Consider the following 27,477-nt stretch of genomic DNA (forward strand, 5'->3'; position numbering starts at 1 on the left):
GGAGTTTGTTCACCAAGGTCTGTGGGACAATGGTGTTGAATGCTGAAATGAAATCCAGAACCAGCATTCTGACATAAGTGACATTGTTTTCTAGGTGTGCCAGGGCAAGTTGCAAAGTAGGGAAAGGAGAAGAGAGCAAGACAACAGGAATTCTGCAGATGCTGGAAATTCAAGCAACACACAGCAAAGTTGCTGGTGGGCGCAGCAGGCCAGGCAGCGTCTCTAGGAAGAGGTACAGTCAACGTTTCAGGCCGAGACCCTTCGTCAGGACTAACTGAAGGAAGAGCTAGTAAGAGATTTGAAAGTTGGAGGGGGAGGGGGAGATCCAAAATGATAGGAGAAGACAGGAGGGGGAGGGATGGAGCCAAGAGCTGGACAGGTGATTGGCAAAGGGTATATGAGAGGATCATGGGACAGGAGGTCCAGGGAGAAAGACGGGGGGGGCGGTGGGCAAGGGGTATAGTCAGAGGGACAGAGGGAGAAAAAGGAGAGTGAGAGAAAGAATGTGTGTATAAAAATAAATAACGGATGGGGTACGAGGGGGAGGTGGGGCATTAGCGGAAGTTAGAGAAGTCAATGTTCATGCCATCAGGTCGGAGGCTACCCAGACAGAATATAAGGTGTTGTTCCTCCAACCTGAGTGTAGCTTCACCTTTACAGTAGAGGAGGCCGTGGATAGACATGTCAGAATGGGAAAGGGATGTGGAATTAAAATGTGTGGCCACTGGGAGATCCTGCTTTCTCTCGCAGACAGAGCGTAGGTGTTCAGCAAAGCGGTCTCCCAGTCTGCGTTGGGTCTCGCCAATATATAGAAGGCCACATCAGGAGCACCGGACGCAGTGTATCACCCCAGCCGACTCACAGGTGAAGTGTGGCCTCACCTGGAAGGACTGTCTGGGGCCCTGACACTTCACCTGTGAGTCAGCGCAGACTGGGAGACCGCTTTGCTGAACACCTACGCTCTGTTCGCCAGAGAAAGCAGGATCTCCCAGTGGCCACACATTTTAATTCCACATCCCATTCCCATTCTGACATGTCTATCCACGGCCTCCTCTACTGTAAAGATGAAGCCGCACACAGGTTAGAGGAACAACACCTTATATTCTGTCTGGGTAGCCTCCAACCTGATGGCATGAACATTGACTTCTGTAACTTCCGCTCATTCCCCACCTCCCCCTGGTACCCCAACCATTATTTATTTTTAAACACACATTATTTCTCTCACTCTCCGTTTTCTCCCTCTGTCCCTCTGACTATATCCTTTGCCCATCCTCTTGGTTCCCCCCCTTCTTGTCTTTCTCCCTGGGCCTCCTGTCCCATGATCCTCTCATATCCCCTTTGCCAATCACCTGTCCAGCTCTTGGCTCCATCCCTCCCCCTCCTGTCTTCTCCTGTCATTTTGGATCTCCCCCTCCCACTTTCAAATCTCTTGCTAACTCTTCCTTCAGTTAGTCCTGACGAAAGGTCGGCTGAAACGTCGACTGTACCTCTTCCTAGAGATGCTGCCTGACCTGCTGCGTCCACCAGCAACTTTGAAGAGAGCAAGAGTTTTTTTTTCCCCCAGCATTTCAGATGCCAGTAACTTTTCACATAACTGAATGAGCTTGGTATGAAATTGACAGCCAAGCAACAACTGATTTAGGGAGATGAAGGTGGAATTCTTCAGTGAATCTGGAGGGCAGCTTTCAATACAGAAAGCTGTACAAAACAAAGCTGCTCCTATTAGGCTAGATACAGAAAGTGCAACTACCTTACTCCCTGTGAATGATCATAACCTCCTGGCATTCGCCTGTTAAATGCAAATACAAATTGTTTTGTGAACTTTCTGTTGTTACCTTTCAATTCAAGTAAACTTCTAATAAGATATATTTCAATCATCTGCAAAACTCTTTCAGGTTTACATTTTTACAAAATGTCTACCATTTCTGGTTTTGAAGGGTATGGCTCATGTTCTGATATTATTCTATGTTCCCCAGTAATTTCAGTAGCTCAGATAGTAGCCATTATTCAAGGGCTAATGCATTTGATGAGTGCCAGGTGCTGTACAAACCTGGAGGGTGTCAGACTCAAGCTCCAGTTAAAGCCAGGATGTTAATACTTCAAGACTGGCAGAAGGGATCCGAGCTGATCACTGTGAGTGTCAATCTGTGTACCAGATGTTGGCACTGCTTCCCCCTGTTCACTGTATTACTAGTTTCTAAACTACCACTGTGGCCCTATGGTAAATTAACTAATATTAAGAACCATTTTTTAATCTTTTGTTGTAATTGCTTGAATTTTCAAGAACAGGAAGAATAGTTGCATGGAGGGGAAAAAGTGAGACATCCTTACTCTTGTAAGAGTTTCAACAACAATATTATTAGTATAATGCTGCAGAAAGTGGCTAAATTGGAGGGGTGCACTTTGTCAATCACGTCAAACAAATTATGACGTGCCTACTAGATGCTTTCACTAATGGTCCATCATGATTTTGGAGTGGGCCAGGAAAGAGTTAACCAGTGCTTCTCTCCAAAATAGGTAAGTTCATGCAAATTAGTGTAATATGCAGGACTCTTGATTCAATTTCAGCTTTACACTGGGTGAATTGTGCAATTAGCTAGTGTTTTTTAGTGGCTACACATGTGGTCCTTAAAAGGTAAAACTGACTTTGTCAGGGTAATCAACTATGTTCTTAGTACACCAAGCTCTGCAAAGCTCTGCCAGTACATTTCTTTTGCATCTGTGACCCCTTTGCTGGAATTGCCTCCTCACCCTTTCCACACCTTAATTCTATGCTGGACTTCCCATCCTTGTTTGATTAGTGCTAGAACCCAGTGATTTTTAATGCTATCAAATCAGGACATCGTCTGATAGGCATAGTTCATGTTGGCTACCTGCTGTGTAATGCTCTAATTGAATATTGTCCCTATTTATTTGAAGACCACCACACTGAAGGAGCTTCAGATTTAGCATTTTGTACTTTACTGAAATAGAGTTTGTAAGTTAAACAAATCACTGTAAATTATCTATGTAAATTTTAAATAATTGTTTTTTTATATAATAAGCCTGATACTTATTTTTACAAACATTGTTTTTTTGAACATTATAAACATCAATTAGAGGCTTTACTTTACATGTTGCTGGTCTGCTTTTGACTGCAGTGCAGCCTGTGTGTGAAATTCATCCACAATGTGGGCATAATGAAAACCATCTTAATCATTGAGTATAGGAGTTGGGATGTAATGTTAAAATTGTACAAGGCATTGGTGAGGCCAAATTTGGAGTATTGTGTACAGTTCTGGTCACTGAATTATAGGAAAGATGTCAACAAAATAGAGAGAGTTACGAAATTTACTAGAATGTTACCTAGGTTTCAGCACCTAAGTTACAGAGAAAGGTTGAACAAGTTAGGTCTTTATTCCTTGGAGTGTAGAAGGGTGAGGGGGGACTTGATAAAGGTATTTAAAATTATGAGGGGGATAGATAGAGTTGATGTGGATAGGATTTGTCCATTCAGAGTCGGGGAGATTCAAACAAGAGGACAAGAGTTGAGAGTTAAGCGGCAAAAGTTTAGGGGTAACACGAGGGGGAACACGATTGCATCACCTCTGATCTGGGCCGACAATTACGTGCTAGGCGGCACCTAATTAATTAGCATGTTTATTTCGGCTTTTTTCTTAAAGATGTGCTGTGTGCCTTCCGGCTCCCGCTGTGTTCTTCGTGAATCGGTACAGTATCTGTCCGGGGCCCGGGTGTTGGGGTGGTGGGACACGGGGGTGTCATCTCATCGTCGATCAGGGCAGGCAGCTCATCTTCTCCTATGACTGCCCACCTCGATGTCGAAGGTCGAGGTTCGTCGTCTGCTGTGGCTGATATGGAAGACTTGCTTGACTGCTGAGCCTCGCGCATTTTTCTATCATACAGTTGTTTGTAAGCACTCAAACCATCCTGCAAATATCCCCTAAACCTATGAACCCTTTCAAAATTAAAGTCGTACTTTATCACTGCAGTGAAAATCTCACGCAGTTGCTTCACTTTCTGCATTCGATTACATTCGGTTTCGATTGTTACCCTTTCCTCTCCAATTGCATCAGCTCTTCATCTATCAGTTCTTGGTCATGGGATGCCAAAACCTCTTCAACATCATCTTCGTCAGCTTCCACAAGCCAAACTCACTTTGTCCTTGCTTCGTTCACCACGATCGAAATGCTTAATTATGTCTAGTTTTATGCTAAGTGTAACACCCTTACTCTTTCAGGCTTTTCCGACACCTTAGAACTCATCTTGCTAACGGCCGCTCAATGCAATGTGTTTAAGCAATGCCGTTCCGAATCCGGGGCAGAGTGGCAGCTCGGGGCGCGCTCTGCCTTTTATCGCGCGCCGCCTTTTTTCGTAACAGTGAAAACACCTTCTGAAAGTGAAAACAGGGTACTAATGTAGGTCTTTTGTAACAGTGAGGTTTCATAAAGCGAACGTTCGAAAAGCGGGGGACACCTGTATATGGTTATATATGACCATATAACAAGGTCATATATAACCATATAACGAGGACCCTGATTTGATCCTAATCCTAATCTAACACCAAATGGATTGTGTATTCTGTCTACTTTACATGGCCTAAAACAACTCTACCAAGGCAGAACATAATATAACCAATGTTGCACCCATTGTATAACCTTTCAAGTGAATTCTCATCAGAATCTGTGAATTTCGAATGTCACACAATAAAATTGTGAGAAAATAATAAAAAGTAGCCAAAATATTGAAGAATTATCTTGAGGGTTAAGATTGGTTCATCATCTGTTTATTGTTTAATTGATGTGATTTGACATAATCATTATTTTGAAGTATCCAGTATCTCTTCACTCTTCAGTATCAATAGCACTGTCCAGAACCTTAAACTGTTAAATCTCAAACATAAGTTTGCCTAACACCAGTTACCAGTATATAAAGGGGTTCTATCCCAATGTAAAAAGAACATTAGTGGTGGAGCAGCTCATTCCACTCCATAGATGCTGCCTGATTTGTTGAGTTTCTCCAGTACTTTATGTATGTTGCTCAAGATTTCCAGCATTTGAAGAATCTCTTGTGTTTAGGTTAAGCTGCATCTGTGGAGACAAATGGATGGTCACATTTTGAGTCGAGACCCTACTCGAGATTCCAGCAACTGCAGTCCCTTTGTACAATTTTCCCGATATAGATCTAACTAATTCCTTACAGATCTAAGCCGGATCTAACATATAAAGAGGGTTTGAGGAAAGAGAAGCAGAATAAAGGGTATAAAGGTAGTAAGGTAGAAGGGCTAAAGTGTGTGTAATTCAATACAAAAAGCATCAGGAACAAAGGTGATGAACTGAGAGCTTGGATACATAGATGGAATTATAGAGACTTGGCTGGCACCTGGGCAGGAATGGATTCTCAATATTCCTGGATTTCAGTGCTTTAAAAGGGATAGAGAAGGGGGAAAAGCGAGGAGGGGTGGCATTACTGGTCAGGGATACTATTACAGCTACAGAAAGGATGGGTAATGCAGCAGGATCCTCTTTTGAGTCAGTATGGGTGGAAGTCAGGAACAGGAAGGGAGCGGTTACTCTGTAGGGAGTATTCTATAGGCCCCCTGGTAGCAGCAGAGATATCGAGGAGCAGATTGGGAGGCAGATTTTGGAAAGGTGCAAAAATAACAGGGTTGTTATCATTGGCGACTTTAACTTCCCTAATATTGATTGGTACCTGATTAGTTCCAATGGTTTAGATGGGGCAGAGTTTGTTACGTGTGTCCAGGATGGATCCCTGTCACAGTATGTGGACAGACCGACTAGGGGGAATGCCATACTAGATCTAGTATTAGGTAACGAACCGGGTCAGGCCACAGATCTCTCAGTGGGTGAGCATCTGGGGGACAGTGACCACCGCTCCCTGGCCTTTAACATTATCATAGAAAAGAATAGAATCAGAGAGGACTGATTTTTTTAGCCAGAAGGTCGTGGATTTATGGAATTCGTTGCCACATTCAGCTGTGGTGGCCCGATCATTGACGGTGTTTAAGGAAGAGATTGATAGGTATCTAATTAGTCAGGGTATCAAGAGATATAGGGAAAAAGCCGGAAATTGGAACTAGATGGGAGAATAGTTTAGTTCATGGTGGAGTGGCGGAGCAGACTCGATGGGCTGAATGGCCTACTTCTGCTCTTTTGCCTTGTGATCTTGTGATTGTGAGGACAGGAAAATTTTTAATTGGGGAAGGGCAAATTATGAGGCTATAAGGCTAGAACTTGCGGGTGTGAATTGGGATGATGTTTTTGCAGGGAAATATACTATGGACATGTGGTCGATGTTTAGAGATCGCTTGCAGGATGTTAGGGATAAATTTGTCTCTGTGAGGAAGATAAAGAATGGTAGGGTGAAGGAACCATGGGTGACAAGTGAGGTAGAAAATCTAGTCAGGTGGAAGAAGGCAGCGTACATGAGGTCTATTGAGGAATATAGGGTAGCAAGACAGAAGCTTAAGAAGGGGCTGAGGAGAACAAGAAGGGGGCATGAGAATGCCTTGGTGAGTACGGTAAAGGAAAACCCTAAGGCATTCTTCAATTATGTGAAGAACAAAAGGATGACAGGAGTGAAGGTAGGACCGATTAGAGATAAAGGTGGGTAGATGTGCCTGGAGGCTGTGGAAATGAGCGAGGTCCTCAATGAATACTTCTCTTTGGTATTCACCAATGAGAGGGAACTTGATGTCGGTGAGGACAATATGAGTGATGTTCTGGAGCATGTTGATATTAAGGGAGAGGAGGTTTTGGAGTTGTTAAAATACATTAGGACGGATAAGTCCCCGAGGCCCGACGGAATAGTCCCCAGGCTGCTCCATGAGGCAAGGGAAGAGATTGCTGAGCCTCTGGCTAGCATCTTTATGTCCTCATTGCCCACTGAAATGGTACCGGAGGATTGGAGGGAAGCGAATATTGTATCCTTGTCCAAAAAAGTTAGTAGGGATAGTCCAGGTAATTATAGACCAGTGAGCCTTACGTCTGTGGTGGGAAAGCTGTTGGAAAAGATTGTTAGAAATAGGATCTATGGCCATTTAGAGAATCATGGTCTGATCAGGGACAGTCAGCATGGCTTTGTGAAGGGCAGATCGTGTCTAACAAGCCTGATAGAGTTCTTTGAGGTGGTGACCAGGCATGTAGATGAGGGTAGTGCAGTGGATGTGATCTATATGGCTTTTAGTAAGGCATTTGACGAGGTTCCACACAGTAGGCTTATTCAGAAAGTCAGAAGACATGGGAACCAGGGAAGTTTGGCCAGGTGGATTCAGAATTGGCTTGCCTGCAGAAGGCAGAGGGTTGTGGAGGAGGAAGTACATTCTATTGGAGGGTTGTGACTAGTGGTGTCCCACTAGTGGTGTTCTAGGACCTCTACTTCTCTTGATTTTTATTAACGACCTGGATGTGGGGGCAGAAGGGGAGTTTGGCAAGCTTGCAGATGACACAAAGGTTGGTGGTGTTGTAGATAGTGTAGAGGATTATCGAAGATTGCAGAGAGACATTGATAGGATGCAGAAGTGGGCTGAGAAGTGGCAGATGGATTTCAACCCACAGAAGTGTGAGGTGGTACACTTTGGAAGGACAAACTCCAAGGCAGAGTACAAAGTAAATGGCAGGATACTTGGTAGTGTGGGGGAGCAGAGGGACCTAGGGGTACATGTCCACAGATCCTTGAAAGTTGCCTCACAGGTAGTTAGGGTAGTTAAGAAAGCTTATGGGGTGTTGGCCTTCAAAAGTCGAGGGATAGAGTTTAAGAGTCGCGAGGTAATGATGCAGATCTATAAAACTCTGTTTAGGTCACACTTGGAGTACTGTGTCCATTTCTGGTCGCCTCACTATAGGAAAGATGTGGAAGCATTGGAAAGGGTACAGAAGAGATTTACGAAGATGCTGCCTGGTTTAGAGAGTATGGATTATGATCAGAGATTAAGGGAGCTAGGGCTTTACTCTTTGGAACGAAGGAGGATGACAGGAGACATGATAGAGGTATACAGCTATTCAGAGGAATAGATAGGGTGGATAGCCAGTGCCTCTTCCCCAGGGCACCAATGCTCAATACAAGAGGACATGGCTTTAAGGTAAGGGGTGGGAAATTCAAGGGGGATATTAGAGGAAGGTTTTTTACTCAGAAAGTGATTGGTGCGTGGAATGCACTGCCTGAGTCAGTGGTGGAGGCAGATACACTAGTGAAATTTAAGAGACTACTAGACAGGTATATGGAGGAATTTATGCTGGGGTGTTATATGGGAGGCAGGGTTTAAGGTTTGGCACAACATTGTGGGTTGAAGGGCCTGTACTGTGCTGTACTGTTCTTTGTTCTATGTTATATATATAAATATACATATAAAGAAAATTATTCACTTAAAGAAATTATTAGCCCTTTGATGGGACTTATTAGACTCCTATTTGGGGGGGGATGAGGAAACAGATTTGGGTTAAGTTTTCACAGAAAAAGGCATTTATTGTTCTTGTGTAAGTCCAATAATTTTGTTGGAAGAACTTCTGAACCTACAGCATTACTAGTAGATTGAAATTTCACATCTCCCAAGAGATAAGTTTAGCTTAGCACATTCTTTCTCAGTGCACTTCTGGATAGTCTGAACTTTTTAAGCTCCATCACCATTATATTGCTGTCAGTTGACCCAGATATTGTGCTCCTTCAATGCGACTGTAACATTATATCACTTTCAAAATGACAAAAGTGGTATAGTATAAAAAAGTGGATAAAAGACGTGAATCATTTACTTTCTATGAGTTGCTATTACTAAAATTTATAGTTACGGTCCAGTGATATTTAATTACCATGTATGAGGAGGAGTTTTTATGTTATTAATGAAAATAATTCTTTCCAATGGATTTCATTTTTGGACTCAAGCATTTAATCGTACTGTATTAAATTCTTCTTTATGGGTTATTATTTGAACTGACTAAGGGTACATCGAGCACTTAAAATGATCTTGAATACTTTGAAAGCTTAGCAATAGATTTGATTCTTCCAGAATTCAGGAGCCTTAATGACAGTTTTCAGCTGAACTATCCCTTCTTCCTGCACCGTGCCATCTCTGCCTTTGCTCCCAGTAGCTCAACATTCCCAATAACCAATATTAATCTTTTTATTAGCTAAGATAAAACAACTTGGACTAGACTGTGTGAATGGTCTCCTACTATGCACTTTATAGAATCACCAATTATGAGAATGACACAAATGCCTTCTGGTATTTAAAAATGGATTATAATTTTCATATTAAAGGATACCTATACTTCAGCATAGAAAAACACATAGAGAACATATTAGACTAGGATTCTTCCCCTTTTATCTCATCTTGGTATTTCTATGCAATATCTTTAGCATTTTCGTTCCTTCATGCCTCAAACATGGAACCACATGGCCAAAAACCTATTTTATTACATCCTCTCTGCATAATTCATCTCTGCTTTTGAAAATCTGCCCATATTGAGATAACACTAATGATCTCATTATCATCAATTTGTTTCTGAGAACGTTTCATTATTCTTTTCAAATGTTTCTGCTCTGATCTACATTTGAAGCAGAACACAGCTCTAATTTAGTACATTTTAAATCCCATTAGCACATTTACCAAATGGAAAACTATGTGTACTCCCAATAAGCTTATGAAAAGTTAAAACGTGTAATGTTAAAAATAATGTGCAAGACAAATTCTGCAGCATAATCTGAAGCAGTAATGTTGAGAAATGAAGTAACAAAATATGTCTTGAGGTTTGCAACCCATCCCTGGCAGTGCTCAAGGAAGGCAGATAGTTTTGATGTATTCAAGTTTAAGTATGACCACTGCACAATTACAGGACATGAATGAAAATGTGGCTCATTGTGATGTATTCTCTATTAATAAAATAAATTACTTTTGTTGTCAAAGCCATTGGCCTTTGCCAGCATACATTTTCACAGAAGCTATATTCCCTATGTGACTTCACTCAACTTTTTCACTTGCATGTCTATTGAATATTGATTACCTATGAGATTTCAAAGACCCATCAAAAACATGTCTAGTCAAAAGCAATGTCTATACATAGATTTTTCTGCAAAAGTCACTGAAAAGCTGGGAGAACTACAGATACAAATTGTGATAATTGTTATTCTGTCCACCCTAATGCAAAGAGACTAGGAGTTGCACTTATGACTTCCAGAGAAACAATTCACCCTTGCTTTCTGGCACTGGTTTTAAATCATTATCTGTCACAGCATTGGATAATGGCCATGTAGACATTACATATTCTCCTGATCCCAACTTGCATATTACCTGTGGGTAATTCCAGGCAATTCTCAATTTATGGTTGAACTGTTAATATGATAGGTTGAACTGGATGCATCAGAGCTAATTGTAATCATCAAATCCAGAAGCCAACGTAAGTTAACTATAATTGCTTTAGTCTGCAATTTTGCAGAGATTTAGAGTTTAATGAACACTAAACAGCATTTTTAGTTGTTGCTAAACTAAACTCTAGTTTAGAGCAGCTTCTATTTATGTTATCATGATTAACCAATGGAAGATTGCTACTTAGATTGATTTTGTAATATGAAGTGGCTAATAACTTCTTTATGATGTAAGTTGCTTGGGTTATTTTTGTGCTTTTGCGCAGAAGCCCACTTTTGTGGACTTCTTGCACACCACAGTCGCAAGGAGACACCAGATTGCATAGAGGTAGAGAGAGTTTAAAAGATGCGGACAGGTGAGTCAGCACTTTTTGCATGCCACAGTCCTGAAGAGACACTGGATTGAGCAGCGGGTAGAGAGAGTTTAAAAAAAATCGAGCAGGGCAGTTGGCACTTTTTGTGCACTACAGTCCTGAGGAAACACTGAATTGTATCGAGGGAGAGAGAGCTTAAAATAAGTGAGGAGAGACAGTTGCCACTTTTTTCAGGCAACAGTTCCCAAAGAGACATTAGATTGCGCATAATTAGGCACCTGGCAAGGACCAATAAAAAGAAGTTAGGATTAGGTAGAGTGGCCATTGTGTGAGTGGGCCAGTGTTAGAGTGGAGATTTAAGATTTTGGTTCATCGAAGCTTCCTTGAGAAGAGGCGTAGGATGTAGGTAGATTTTTCCATTATTTATTCTTTATTTCTTTCTTAGTACATATTTAGAGTGTTTTGGATACTGTTGGATTGTGGTGAGCACAAAGGAAAGTGGAGGAAAGCCACTGCACTTAGGTCTCTGGCATTGTCTGTCTCTGTGGCTCAGAAGGGAAGTTGGTGGGCTGTAGTGATAAGGTGTTCATTGGTTAGGAAAACATAAAGAAGGTTCTGTGAATGAGAATGAGATCCCAGACGGTTTGTTGTCTCCTGGGTGCCAGGATCAGGGACATTTCAGATCAAATCCACAACATTATTAAACGAGAGGGTGAGCAGCCTGAGGTTGTGGTCCACATTGGTACCACTGAAATGGGTAGGATGGGCGACGAGGTCCTGCAAAGTGAGTTCAGGCAGTTAGGTACTATGTTAAAGTACAGGATCTCCAGGGTTGTGATCTCAGGATTGCTACCCGTGCTATGTGCTAGTGAGACCAGAAGTAGGAAGATCATACTATTTTGCATGTGGTTGAGTTCATGCAGGAGGGAGGCTTTAGAATTTTGGAACATTGAGCTCTCTTCCTGGGAAGGTGGGATCTGTACAGAAGGGGCGGTTTGCATCTGAACTGAAGGGGGACTAATATCCTAGTGCAAGGGTTCTGTACCTTTTTTATGCTATGGACCAATACCATTAAACAAGGTGTCTGTGGGCCCCAAGTTGGAAACCACTGTTCTGCTGGAAGGTTTGCTTGTGCTGCACGGGGAGTGAGGGTGGGGAGTAAACAAGAGTTGTAGGGGGATGGGAACTAGAGTGCCAAAACAGATAGTAGAGTGGTTGTGGAGAAAGATGTCGTCTGGGAATCCTCCAACCTGATGGCATGAACATCGACTTCTCTAACTTCCACTAATGCCCCACCACCCCCTCGTACCCCATCCGTTATTTATTTTTATACACACATTCTTTCTCTCACTCTCCTTTTTCTCCCTCTGTCCCTCTGACTATACCCCTTGCCCATCCTCTGGGTTCCCCCCCCCCCCACACCCGTCTTTCTCCCCGGACCTCCTGTCCCATGATCCTCTCATATCCCCTTTGCCAATCACCTGTCCAGCTCTTGGCTCCATCCCTCCCCCTCCTGTCTTCTCCTATCATTTTGGATCTCCCCCTCCCCCTCCCACTTTCAAATCTCTTACTAACTCTTCCTTCAGTTAGTCCTGACGAAGGGTCTCGGCCTGAAACGTCGACTGTACCTCTTCCTAGAGATGCTGCCTGGCCTGCTGCGTTCACCAGCAACATTGATGTGTGTAGCTTGCGAGAGTAGGTGAATTTAACTTTTCACATATTGACTGGATCTCCTATACTCTAAAAAGGCAGGATGGAATAAAGTTTACAAATGTATTCAGGAAAGTTTCCTTAATCAGTACATAGAAGTCCCAACTAGAGAGAGCGTGATACTAGATATCCTATTAGGGAATGAGGCAGGGCAGGTGACTGAACATTGTATAGGGGACACTCTGCATATACAGTAGTGATCATAATGCCATTAATTTCTAAGTAAAGTATGCAAAAATATAGGTCTGGTTCTTCGGCTGAGATTCTGAATTGGAGAAAGACCAATTTTCAGGGTATCAGAAAGGATCTGCAAAGTGTAGATTCAGACAGATTGTTTTCTGGCAAAGGTGTACTTAGCCAGTGGGAGGCCTTCAAATGCGAATTTTTTAGAGTACAGGGTTTGTATGTTCCTGTCAGAACAAAAAGCAAGGATAACAGGTTTAGGGAACCTTGGTTTTCAAAAGATAGAGGCCCTGGTTAAGAAAAAGAAGGAGGTGCATAGCAGGTATAGGCAGGCAAGAACAAATGAGGCACTTGAGGAGTATAAGAAAGGCAAGAGAACACCTGAAGCAAGTCAGGAAGGCTAAAATGAGACATAAGGTTACTCTAGCAGACAAGGTGAAGGAAAATCCTAAGGACTTCCACAGCTATATTAAGAGCAAAAGGACAGCAAGGAACAAATTGGTCCTCTGGAAGATCAAAGTGGTAATCTATGCATTGAGCCAAACGAGATGTGAAAGATCTGAAATGAATTTTTTGCATCTTATTTTACTTGAGAGATGGACACATTGCTTGTAGATGTGAGGCAATGCAGCAGCGAGGTCGTGGGCCCTGTACAGATTACAGAGGAGGAGGTGTTTGCTGTCTTGAAGCAAATTATGGTGGATGGATCTCCAGTGCCTGACAAGATGTTCCCTTAGACCCTGTGGGAGGCAAGTGCAGAAATTGCATAGGCTCTAACATCCTTAGCCACAGGTGAGGTGCTGGAGGATTGGAGGTGAGCTAATGTTGTTCTATTGTTCAAGAAAGGCTCTAAAAATAAGACAGGAGATTATAGGCTAGGGAGCCTGACATCAGTTGTGGGAAATTTATTGGAAGGTATTCTAAGGGATCAGATATATTTGGATAGACAGGGATTGATTAGGGATAGTCAACCTGGCTTTGTGTGTGGTACATCATGTCTAACTAATTTTATAGAGTTTTTTGAGGAAGCTACAAGGAACGTTGATGGAGACAAAGAGGAGAATGCTGCCTGCATAGACTTTAGCAAGACATTTGACAAGGTATCACATGAGAGGTTGGTCAAGAAGGTTCAGTCGCTTGGCTTCAAGGAAGAAGCTAGAGAGTGGTAGTTGATGGTTGCCTCTCTGATGAGTGATGTGCACAGGGATTGGTGCTGGCTCTATTGTTGCTTGTCATCTATATTAACAATCTGGAGGATAATGTGGTAAACTGGATCAGTAAATTTGCGGATGACACCAAGGTTAGGGGTGTAGTTGACAGTGAGGAAAACTCTTTAAACTTGCAGTGGGATCTGTACTAGCTGGAAAAATGGGCTGAAGATTGGCAGACGGAACTTAATGCTGTGTGAGGTGTTGCAATTTGGGAGGACTATCCAGAATGTTGCAGCTTACATGGTGAGTGGAAGGGCACGCTAGAATCAAGGCATTGAGTACAAGAGGTGGCATGTTATGTTGAAATTGTGTAAGATGTTGGTGAGGCTTAATTTGTAGTATTGTGCCCAGTTTGGTCACTTACCTACAGGAAAGATGTAAACAAGATTGAAAGAATGTAGAGAAAATTTACAAGGATGTTACTGGGACGTGAGGACTTGAGTTATAGGGAAAGGTTGATTAGGTTAGGATTTTGTTTCCTGGAGCATAGAAAAGTGAGGGGAGAATTGATAGAAATGTACAAAATTATACAAAAAGTATATGAAAAGATTTAGTCAACATGGCTTTGTGTATGGTAGGTCATGTTCTGACCAATATTGTAGGACTTTGGGAAGGCCTCTGACAAAGTTCTGCATAGGATGCTGGTCCAGAATGTTCAGTCAATTGACATTCAGGATAAAGTAGCAAACTGGATTCAATATTGGCTCATGGGAGAGGCCAGAGAGCTGTAGTAGGTGGTTACCTTTCTGACTGAAAGCCTATGACTACTAGTGTGCCTCATGGATTGGTGCTGGGTCTGAGTTTGTTTGTCATCTATGTTAATGATTTGGATGATAAGGTGGAAAAAAAATTGCATAGGATACCAAGACTAGGGACATAGTGGAAAATGAAGAAGGTTATCATAGCTTGCAGCAGAATCTGGACCAGCTGAAAAATGGTACATGGAATTTAATGCAGACAAGTGTATGATGTTGCATTTTGGGAGGATGTACACAGTGAATGGTAAGGAACTGAGGAATGTGGTAGATCGAAGCGATTTGGGAATACAGATCCATAAATCCTTGTAAGTTGCATCACAGGTAAATAAGGTGGTAAAGAGAGACTTTGACTTATTGGCCTTCATAAATCAGAGTACTGAGTGCAGGAGTTTGAAGGTTATGTTGCAGAGCCATATGTGGGGCCAAATTTTAAATATTATATGAACTTTTGGTCACCTAATAACAGGAAAGATGTCAATAAGATTGAAAGAATGCACAGAAAATTTACAGAAATGTTTCTGGGACTTGAAGAGCTGAGTGAAAGGGAAAGATTGAATAGGCTAGGAGTCTATTATCTGGAGCATGGGAAAATTTGGGGAGATCTGACCGAGGTACATAAAATTATGAAAGGTGTAGATGGATAAATAAATGCTAGCAGGCTTTTTTTTCCACTGAAGCTGGGCAAGACTAGAACTAGAGGTCATAGATTAGGGTGAAAGGTGAAATGTTTAATGGAAACCTAAGGGGGAACCTCTTCACTCAGAGGGTGGTGTCAGTGGAACAAGCTTAAGTGGAAATGGTAGAGGCAGGTCTGATGCAACTAAAGGGATTGGACAGGCTAGATGCAGGAAGATTGTTCCCGATGTTGGGGAAGTCCAGAACGAGGGATCACAGTTTGAGGATAGAGGGGAAGCCTTTTAGGACCGAGATTAGGAAAAACTTCTTCACACAGAGAGTGGTGAATCTGTGGAATTCTCTGCCACAGGAAACAGTTGAGGCCAGTTCATTGGCTATATTTAACAGGGAGTTAGATATGGCCCTTGTGGCTACGGGGGTCAGGGGGTATGGAGGGAAGGCTGGGGCGGTGTTCTGAGTTGGATGATCAGCCATGATCATAATAAATGGCGGTGCAGGCTCGAAGGGCCGAATGGCCTACTCCTGCACCTATTTTCTATGTTTCTATGTTTCTATGTAACTTTTAAGAGAAGTTTGGATAAGTATATAAATGCAAGGGGTATGAAGGGCTTTGGTCCAGGTGTGGGTTGATAAGATTAAACAGAATAATGGTTGGCATGGACTAGATGGGCCAAAGGGCCTGTTTCTGTGCTGTTGTACTCTGTGACACTATTTGTGTGCAACTATACTCAATCCTTGCATTTCTGGTGACATGGCAGAGTATCTCCACACAGCTTCTGAGCTTAGTGTACCTGTCATTTCCTTGTCACTTATGTTGAACAGTTCACACATGATAGATGCTGGAGGACAGTAGGACTGTGAGTGCTCCCACCATGCTCAGAGATTAAAGGCTAAATAATTTCTTGACATTCAATGCATGATCATTTGCACAGAACTAGTTCCTTGAGAAGAGCCTTTATTGGTCCAAATGGAACTGGGATTGGAATGACAATCACAAACTATAAGACTGTCACCAACTATGGGAAGATAATGGATATGTCACTTTGATCCATAGAAGATATCGATTTTAACAATCTCCAAAGCTCTTTAGAAGGCAAACTCATTAAGCTATTTGAATGCAGCTCCTCGTGGATCTCTGCTGAGATTGTATAAAATTCCAATGGCTTTACTGGATGTAAACAGAGCAAATGAATTTGAGAGTATTGGTCATCTCCATTCTAAATTGCAAGGCCTTATAGCAAGCAGATGATATTCCGGTCTTCCTAGCATATTTTGTACCTGTGCAGCCTCTCTGAGAAAGGGATCTGGCAGTGAATCCCGTGCATTTTCCGACCATGTGTGTCCTGCTTCTGCTCCTCCACTTCCTCTGCATTCTTGCTGAGGCAAGATACAGGCATGGATATTGGTTAAGGTATTGGCATCTTTTGACCTTTTGAACCACTGGGGAAAGGTGGAAATACTGTAAGTGACTTTTTCTGAAACTTGCAGTGAATATCTGAACATTTTTAGAAACACAGAATGGGGAAAAAGCAGAACTAAAAATTCTGGTGACCAAGATGCAGACTATTAAATTTGTGAGATCAATTCCTTACTGCAGGGATGATGCTGCGGAGCTGAAGGGTTTACAATGGATTAATGTATGATCATAAATCATATCATGGTGCACTTGTGCTATTATTTTGCTTAAGCAGCTGCAATAAAAAAAACTGGTGAACATCTGTGAAATTTGCAACTGACATTAGTCTGAGCAGTGAGCTACAGAAATTGTTCTCATAGCACAAACCGAGGAAACCTCAGATACGATACTAAGACTTCGCTCTGAAAGCTCTGATGCCCAGTAGGAAATATAACTTTCCAATGCAGCAAGTTTCCAAAAAGTTCCCACAGAAGAGATATACGAATATAGTGGCAAGAATGATTAAATGTTTTCAATCACAAAGGCTATTATGTGCATTTTATAAAATAATGCTTCACAAAATGATGTAAATGAACCATAGAACAAATCTGCTTATAGAATTGACTGCTTGAGTTTAAATATTACTATTTTTGCCTGTTTCTGCCTTATAACCATCTGTTTTAGAAATATTATCAAATCAGCAGTTTTTCACAAAACATCCAGGGGTCATACTGAATATACTGTGCAATCAATTCTTGTTGCATGAGATTTCCTCAACTTTACTGTGATTTTAGCGTTCCTGCTTCTTATAAATTTGAACAAGCAACTAAGCACAGCAGGGGAAGCTTGGAATAGTCTTTAATATTAGTGCACAAAGCACATTGCTAAATCATCTGTGAGTGTTAAAGGAATCAACTTCAAAATTAATAATAGACTGGAAGGTTTGCATGAATAAATAGTTATCTGCAGATTTCAACCCCCTAGGATTTTTTATTTTATTTTTGTTTGTTATACTTGGCTCATACCTTTAGCAATATAAATTAAATTATTTATTAGCATAATTAAAAAGTGAGGCAACAGCACTGCTTCATTGCTTCAGGATTCCTCTCAGGCACTCAAATACGACTGATAATAATGACTTTTTTATACTTCCCATACACAATATACATTGAGATATTCTTAAAAAGGTACTGCTGAAAGCATATTTAAAATCTGATATTTTCCTTCCAGTTTTGTCTCTTTGCTTTCCTGTTGGCACGTCCTCTCACCGAGACATGATTTGAGATGACTAGAATTCTTACAAAGTTAAGCGGCCATTTTGTAAAAGAAGCCATAAGATAAATTCAAGTAGACTATGCCTTTGACTATCATTTTTTTGGTTTTGGACGTTGTTGGCAAGAATTCCCTAACTGTCATTGAACAATTTTGACCCTTGTGGAGAAGATACATTCAAATATGCTGTAGAGGAAGCTCCAGTACTTTCGACACACAATGTACAGGCAAAGTCAGGGTGGCATGACAGGTGAAGGGGAACTTGCAGGTGGTGATGTTCCCATGTGCTTGTTAACTTTGTCCTCGTTGATGGAAAAGGGCATAGGTTTGGAAGATACACTGAGCAAATCAAAATTAGGTTTATTATCACTGGCATATGTCATTACATTTGTCGTTTTGCAAAAGCAGTCAGCGCAATACTTTAACTATACTATAAATTATAATAAGAAGTACATACCGTATATAAATAAATTTTAAACTATTAAATAAATAATGCAAAAAGAAAGCAAAATTAGTGAGATAGTGTTCATTGTCCAAATAGAAATCTGATGGCGGAGGGGAAGGAGCTGTTCCTAAAATGTTGAGTGTGTGTCCTCTATACCTCCTCTCTGACAGAAGTAATGAGAAAAGGGTATTCTCTGGATGGTGGGTGTCCTTAAGGATGGATGCCACACCTTTGATACGTTACCTTTCGAAGATGTCCTCGATTCAGCCGCTTCAACCAGGCTTCATTTATTTTGGTGCCTAAGAAGAATGTAGTAACCAGCCTCAATGACGACTGTCCAGTAGCACTTACATCCACTGTGAGGAAGTTCTTTGAGTGGCCAGTGATGTTGATATGTTACAGCCTTTGATTGGAAAAGCCTCCGAAAAGTAGTTGATACAACCCATCCCATTACAGGTAAAGCCCTTCTCACGACTGAGCCCATCTCAGATAAAGCCCTCCCCACTAAGGAGTGCTGTCACTGGAAACCACCATCATCATCAAGGACTCTCAGCAGCTAGGCCATGCTGTCTTTCACTGCTGCCATCAGGATGGATGTACAGGAGCTTGAGAACTCACACTGCCAGATTCACCCTCCACCATCAGGTTCTTGAACCAAAGGGGATAACTTTTCTCACCCCAACACTGATTCCACAACTTATGAAGTCACTCTCAAGGTCTTTTCAATTCATGTTCTCAATATTTGTTGCTTATCTATTTATTATAATATATATTTTTTGTATTTGCACCGTTTATTGTCTTTTGCACACTGGTTGTTTGTCCATCTTTGTTATGGGCGATTTTCCACAGATTCTGTTGTTTCCTTTTACTTACTGTGAATGCCTGCAAGAAAATGAATCTCAGGGTAGCATATGGTGACAGACATGTACTTTGATAATAAACTTACTTTAAACTTTGCATGGTGGGGAGGCTAGTGTCCATGATGGAGCTAACTGAGTTTACAATCTGTGCAACCTCTTCTGATCTTGTGTAGTGGCCCCTTCATACCAGATGCTGATGCAGCCAGTTAGTATACCCTCCACGGTACGTCTCTAGCAATTTGCGAGAGTCTTTAGAGACATACCATATCTCCTCAAACTCCGAATAAAATACAGCCACTGGGATGTGTCCTTCTTAACTGCATTAATAAATTGGACCCAGGATAGTTCTTCAGTGATGTCGACACTCAGGAACTTGAAACTGCTCAGCTTGTCCACTGCTGAAAGGGTAGGCAGTCAATTAGGACTGTTGTGTGTTCCCTTGAATTCCCCTTCCTGCAGTCAACAGTCAGTTCCCTGTTCTTACTGATGCTGAGTGCAAGGTTATTGTTGTGATATCACTCAACAAGCCCATCTATCTCACTACGATACAGCTCCCTGTCCCCATCTGAGGTACATATCTAATGCCATTTTGAAAGTGGCAGCCACACTACAACTGGAAAAATGTTTAGGGTGTGAATGTGATCAGACTTATTGGAACTGCACTTGTTCAAGCTAATGGAGTATATTAACAAATTATTCACGATTCAAAATTCAAGGCTTTTTAATGTCATTTCCAATACACAGTTGTGAAAGAAAACAAAGCAATTGTTACTCAAAATCTGATGAAGCCCAAAGCAAAATCACGATAAGATAAAGAACACAATAAGAAAAAGCAATAAATATAACTGCATAAGATAGTTTTTGTACATAGATTGATTGTATGTACATCCATAAAGTGATGCTAGGCACACTTGTACATAAGGAGAAAGATAGGAAATGATATAGAAGTGACACTAAGAGGTGTGGCAGAGTGGGTTAGAGGGTAGAGGTGTTGATCAGCTTTCCTGCTTGAGGAAAGTAACTCTTTTTGAGTCTGGTGGTCCTGGCGTGGATGTTACGTAGCCTCCTTCATGACGGGGGTAGGACTATCACTCCGTCAGCAGGGTGGGTGATATCCTTAATTATACTGCTACCATTTTTATGGCATGTTTCTGTACATATGTCCTTGATGACAGGTAGGCTGGTGCCAGTGATATGTTGGGTAGTTTTGACTACTCATTGTGAAGTCATGAAGAAGTGTTGTGGCCTGAAACTTTGATTGTTTATTCATTTCCATAGATGCTACCTGACCTGCTGAGTTCTTCCAGCATTTTGTGTGTGTTACCTGTTGTAGAGCCTTTCTGTCCATGGTAGTGCAATTTCTATCCCATGCAGTGATGCAGCTTGTTAGGATGCTCTCTACTGCACATCTGTAAAATGATGTGAGTATAGATGCCCCACCTCCCCCTTGTAACCCATCCGTTATTTATTTATATACCCATGCTTTCTCTCTCTCTCCTTTTTCTCTCTCTGTCCCTCTGACTATACCCCTTGCCCATCCTCTGGGTTTTCCCCCCTCCCCCTTTCCTTGTCCCTGGGCCTCCTGTCCATGATCCTCTCATATCCCTTTTGCCAATCACCTGTCCAGCTCTTGGCTCCATCCCTCCCCCTCCTGTCTTCTCCTATCATTTTGGATCCCCCCTCCCCCTCTCACTTTCAAATCTCTTACTAGCTCTTCCTTCAGTTAGTCCTGATGAAGGATCTCGACCCGAAACGTTGACTGTACCTCTTCCTAGAGATGCTGCCTGTCCTGCTGCGTTCACCAGCAACTTTGATGTGTGTTGCTTGAGTATAGATGTGCATTGTTGAGTTCTCTTCAATCTCCACACAAAGTAGAGGTGTTGGTGAGCTTTCCTGATTGTGTAGAATGTGCTCTGGGACCATGAGTGGTCATGAGAGATGTTTACTCCTTGGAGTTTGATCTGCTTGCAGTTTCTGCTGCTATGCCATTGATGTAAAGAAGGGTGTGAGTGGTCCATGGTCTCCTGAACTCAATAATCATCTCCTTTGTCCTATTGACACTGATGAAGAGGTTGTTTACTTGGTACCTGTCCTTGAGCTCTTCCACCTCCTCTCTGTAGGCTGTCTCTGCATTGTCGGTGATGAGCCTTGCCATCGTCATGTTGTTGGCGAATTTGACAATATGATTACTCAGGTGTTTGGCCATGCAGTTGTGTGTGAGCAGAGTGTACAGCGATGGGCTCAGCACACAGGCCAGATGGGCACTTGCATTGAGCGTGATGGGGAGGGAGGTGCAGTAGTGCATCCTGACTATCTGAGGTCCGTTGGTTAGGAAGTCCAACACCCAGTTGCACAGGATTGTATTTAGACCGAGGGGTAGGAGTTCGTTCACCAAAGTCTGTGGGGACAACAGTGTTGGATGAAATCCAGAAACAGCATTCTGACATAAATGCCCTTGTTTTCTAGGTGCATCAGGGCCAGGTGCTATGGCTTATGTCACAAAGCAGTTCTGTTGGAAATCATACTGGTGAGTGCCCAATGTGAGAGGATTGGAGTTTTTGATGTGTGCCATTACTAGCCATTAAAAGCACTTCATGATGATTGGTGTCAGAGCCATTGGGTAGTAGCTCTTCCTTCTGCCTGATGAAAAATTTCAGGAGTGTTTACAGCTGTGTCACTGTGTTTCTTGTAACCACGGTATTTCTGTGGCCAGCCAAGTTTAATTTCTGAACAACCTTGATGCGTAGGATATTAATTGGGCTTTAGATGATCCAAATGATTTCAACGTCAAGGCAGACATTGATAAAAATGGTCATTAAATGGCACTTCTGCGGCTCAAATGGTAATTTTCACTTACCAGTCCATGCCTGAATATTATGTGATGATGGCTATCTCTGGAGAAAGTCAGGATGGATCATCTGTGGGAGTGTCTTTCCAGAATAAAATTATAATTGCTTCAGCCTTATCTTTGTGGTTCACGTGCTAGTTCCTGCCATCACTGTGGATGGGGATGCTTCTTGAAGACTCCTCTGCTCATTAGATTCTAATTACTCACCATAATTCATGACTAGTCTCCTTAAGACAGAAGAGATTTGATTTGGGTTTTGTTTTTGGACTCGCTTAGCTCCGTCTATTGTTAGTTGTTTTGCAACCTTCAGTATAGCTGCAGTTCTTTGTTGCATCTTCACCAAATTGGCACGTCATTTCTGCACTCGCTATTCAACCACAGTCGATCCCCTGTTGACACAATATGGGACGTGCTTTGCTAAGGGTAAGAGTAGGGTGGTGGGTTACTGTACCTCATGTTTGCCCTGTTTTGATCTGCCAATCTATGTCATGTGACACACACACACACACACACACACACACACACACACACACACACACACACTATATATATTGCTAGGCTGCCTAAGACTTTTGTACAGTACTGTAGTAATTTTAAGCATTGCATTGTACTGCTGCTACAAAAAAAAAATTTCATGACATAAATAAGTGAAGATAAACATAATTCTGATATGGGACTCTATTGTGGACTAGGAGTGGGAAGGAGGCCGGAAGCACCTGGGAGACATACTGTAATGATCAATGAACCAAATGTTTGGAATGAAGTGACCTTGCCCCTGGTGTCTCGGGCTGGGTGCGCCTGCACCTGTGCCACCTCCCCACCCACCACCACCTCTTCACTCTTCCTCCCCCTCCCCCCCACCGCCCTGGCACTCTTCACTCCTCCTCTGGTACTTGTCCCAACCTGCTCCACATTCACCACTCCTAACATCCTTTGCTCCCGCCAGATTTACAGACTCACTCAACACTCTACGTTGACAAATATAGTACTGTACATGAAAGATTGCATCCTTAATGTGAAGAATGTGAAGATGAGACTTTGTCTTTGCTTCCAGCGCTGTTGTCAATAGATGCATCGGTTACAGATATGCTGGTGATCATGGCATCAAGGAGCATTTTTGGTTAACTCACTGTAAAATGGAGACTATGACCATGAGATCTTAAACAGCACTGTCAGTGATGCAGGATACATTCCGTGCGTTTGATATGTTCAGCTCTTCTCCAAGTTTTGGTATTCAATATTGATTCATCAAGTGAGGGAGATGACAATCAACAGATGTTTTTGTTAGCTCTACTTGCATTGGTGCCATGAAACTTCATGGAGTCTGAAGTCATTAACGAGGACTTTACTTCCAGCTATATACACCAGAATACTGGCAATGTTATCTGTGAGATATGATGCTGTTAGGCTCTTGCTCAGCTGACGTGTGAAACAAACTGATGTGTGACTGAAGTTGCATATTAGCCTGACTAGGTAAGAATACCAGATTACAGCCCTCAGGGATAGTGATTGAGATAGGGTTTTGATTCAGTTTAGCATTTTCTTGATCACCTTCACTCAGACTAGTTTATTTTTTTAAAATTCCAGATTATTTAATTGACTGAATTCAATTTCCATAGCAGGTTTGGTGTGATCAGAATTTACAACTCTGTGATTGTTAGTCCAAGACTCTTGATTAGACATGCAATCATTTAGCAAGGGCAACACCATACACCTTGTGCAAAGAAATTTTAAACAATAAAAGAAACAGAACTCATCTTGTTTCACCTGACATGTGAGAGTTTGTTTTAATTTTTATTGCTGAGAGAAAACAGGGCAATTATTGGCAAGATGTAAAACTTGCTGTTGTTTTGCTACTCTATGTTTTTTTCCAAATATTGATGAGGGTTAAAGTACTCCCTTACATTTTTCTAGCAAGGATCTATAGATAAAAATCAGAGGGGAAAAATACTGGGTAGTTATTCCTTCACATCCTGAGGAATGAGAAGCCAATAAAAGCATTTCAAATGCTGGCCTAATCAAGGCTAGTTAACTCAATGCAAATTGGAAATCAAATCTAATCAATTCTTTCTTTTCTCTCTTTGCTAGCACTGATGAAGAAGATTAAAGATTAAAGATTAGCTTTTTTGTCACATCTACATAGAAGCAACAAAATGAAAGTTCAAAGTTCAAAGTATATTTATTATAAGAATTCACAAAAAACCCACACCACAAAGACAGTCAAACATCCAATGTGCGAAAAAGAAAGAACAAATTGTGCAAGCAATTAAAAAGCAAACAAATAACCCACAAAACATGAAATGCAGAGTCCCTAAAGGTGAGTCCTCCGCCATGTAGCCCCTTTTCAGTGCTGCAGCCGGTCCAGGAGCCTGATGGCTGCAGGCCACAGCCGCAGAGCCAGGCTTAGTGCTGAGGCGAGTTCTGATAGCTGCAGGCCACAGCCGCAGAGCCAGGCTTAGTGCTGAGGCGAGTGCTGATGGCTGCAGGCCACAGCCAGAGCCAGGTTCAGTGCTGAGGTGAGTGCTGATGGCTGCAGGCCACAGCCAGAGCCAGGTTCAGTGTTGAGGAGAGGGCTGATGGCTGCAGGCCACAGCCAGAGCCAGGTTCAGTGCTGAGGCAAGTGCTAATGGCTGCAGACCAGAGCTGCAAAGTCAGTTCAGTGCTCAGTTGGGTAAACCATATAATGAATTGTGTTGTTTGTGTCAATGACCCACACAACCCAAGGAAGTGATATGGGTAGCCCACAAATATCACGTGCTTCTGGCGCCAACATAGCAGGCCCACAACTTACTAACCCTAACCGAATGGCTTTGGAATAAAGGAGGAAACCAGAGCACTTGAAGAAAATTCACATGGTCGAGGGGAGAATGCATAAATACCTTACAGGTAGAGGTGGGAATTGAACCCGAATCATCCGATCACCGGAACTGTAAAGCATTACACTAACTGCTACAACAAAGGGTTTCACTAAAGCAAATGAAAATAAGTATAGGGGTTCCAGTGATAGGCTAGAGCCAAATCTGCAACACTTGCTGGCAGGCTTCCATCTGACACTCTAATAAAACTGTTCAGGTTAACCCACGAAAAATGCTGGACAAACAGCAAGCCAAGGTTCATGTTTTGGGCCGAAGCCTTTCATCAGGACTGGAAGTGAAGGAGACAGAATCCAAAATATGATGCTAAGAAAAGGGATGTAGTACAAATTGGTAAGTAGTAGGTGAGAACAGGTGAGGGGAAAGGTAGGAGGGTGGGGTAAAGTATTCCTCTTCATAGATAATGCCCGACTTGCTGAGTTTCTTAAGCATTTTGTGTGTGTTGCTCAGGATTTCCTGTCTGTATTTATATTCAGGTTAACAGTATAGAAGCAGGTACGATAGCCCAAGTCACAAATAAGACAATCTAACTCTGATTCCACGTGTGCTAAATGTGCAATATAGGAAAATTGTATTTTATTTCCAAAATTCACTTATGTCCGTATTTTCTTATTTCAGAAGTATGCTCAGAAATATGAAGCCGCTGATATATTACACATTTCGTGCGTGCACCGAGGACAGGGTTCTTTTCCTGCAATTCTTTTATTTACTCAGTGATGCATTTCTACGTAAAAACCATTCCGGGGAAAGGACTTGGTTAAGATATTAAGTTGAGATCTAGACCACTGTTACAAATGATTCCTGGAATTCCAATCCACGTATCTTTGAACATATAGCACTTATTGTTTCATCAGTAGCAGACATAGAGAGGGTATATAGCATAGAAACAGATCATTTGGCTCAGTCACCTTTTTACAGATATCTTACAGGACTCCCATTTATTCCCTCCTGATTCGGCCACTTATCAGCATGCTAGAGCAATTTACTGCAGCCAATTAACCTAAAAGCTTGCATGTGTTGAGGTGTGGGAGGAAACTGAGGCACTCAAAGAAAACCCACACAGTCACAGGGGAGAACATGCAAACTCCACACAGTGTTGGAGGTCAGGGTTGCAGCTATGTCAGAGGAGCTATGAGACAACAGGTCTACTAGTTACACCAGTGTAACTCCCAAACCATCACCACGAGCCAAACCTCTACCCTTAAGAGGTGGTTTAACACGAGGATTATTTCTGAAATAATAGGCACCTTGTGCATGGAGATTCATTTCTTTCTTTCTATCTAATTTTCTAATTTCTATAATTGACTGAGTAACATTCTGATGTTTTAGTTTACCATTGTGGCACCTCTGCATCCATATAGATCATAAACAGTAAAGATTACTGTCCGGCATTTCAGGATTTGACACAACATACCACAGTGATTCAACATTTATGTCATAACTTCAAAGGTAAGTGAAGGCAATTCAACAACGTGCACATTTTTGCAGAAGGAATCCTGATGAAGCATCTCAGCCCGAAATGTCATCTATTTATTCCTCTCATAGATGCTGCCTGACCTGCTTAGATCCTCCAGCATTTTTTGTGTGTTGCTCTGGATTTCATTTCTTAGAAAATATCCTTATGTGCTTGTGTAAAGCAGCACTTTCCAAGACATTGTTTCTAGCCAGATAGCATATTTTCTCATTCCTTGACAGTAGCATTAAAAGCAGGAGCAAAGAGAATTCAGTAATGAAAAATGCCATCAAGTGGAAGCACTGGAGGAGGAAAAAAAGCTCAGGTACAGTATCACTGTTAGAGGTGTAAAATTACAGACTAACAATGAAGAAACATGCACTGTGGATTCCAAGAAGGCATTTGATAAGGTACCATATCAAAAGTTACTGCAGAAACATTTCATGATATACGCAGGAGGTAGCATATTGGCAGATTGACAATCAGCTGACTAACAGGAAACAGAGAGTAGGAATATTTTTCTTGATCTGGTTGGCCAGATGTAACATGTGGTGTGCCACAGAGATCAATGCTGCATCATCAATCTTTTGCAATTTATATTAATGACTTTGATGAAGGCACAAAGACATAATTGCTAAATGTTCCGATGTTGCAAAAATAAATAAGTAGGTAGGTTATGAGAAGGAATTGAAGGAACTAAAAGGTACTAAGGCTAAGAGACTGGGCTAAGATTTGGCAAGGAGTATAAAGTGGAAAAACATGGAATTATCCATTTTTGATAGGAAAATATAAAATGAAATATATTGTCTTAATGGTGATACGATTTCAATAAATGGTGGAAACAGGGTCTTTGAATATCTTTAAAGCAGAGAGTTCCAGACACTCAATCCTCTGAGAGTAGAAATGTCACCTAATTTCTGTAATAAATGGGAAATTCCTTATTTTTAAACAATGATCCATAGTTCTAGTTTTTTTTCTCACAAAATGAAACATCCACACCTATACTGTCAAGCCCCTCAGAAGTTTCAATCAAGTTCTCTCTTGCTCTTTTAAACTCCAGAAAATACATGCCTACTCTTATTGAATCTTTCCTCATAAGACAAGCTGAGTATTCCAGGAATTAGACAAATAAGCCTTCTTTGCA

Source organism: Mobula birostris, chromosome 12 (genome assembly GCF_030028105.1).
Source record: "Mobula birostris isolate sMobBir1 chromosome 12, sMobBir1.hap1, whole genome shotgun sequence".
NCBI lineage: Eukaryota > Metazoa > Chordata > Chondrichthyes > Myliobatiformes > Myliobatidae > Mobula > Mobula birostris.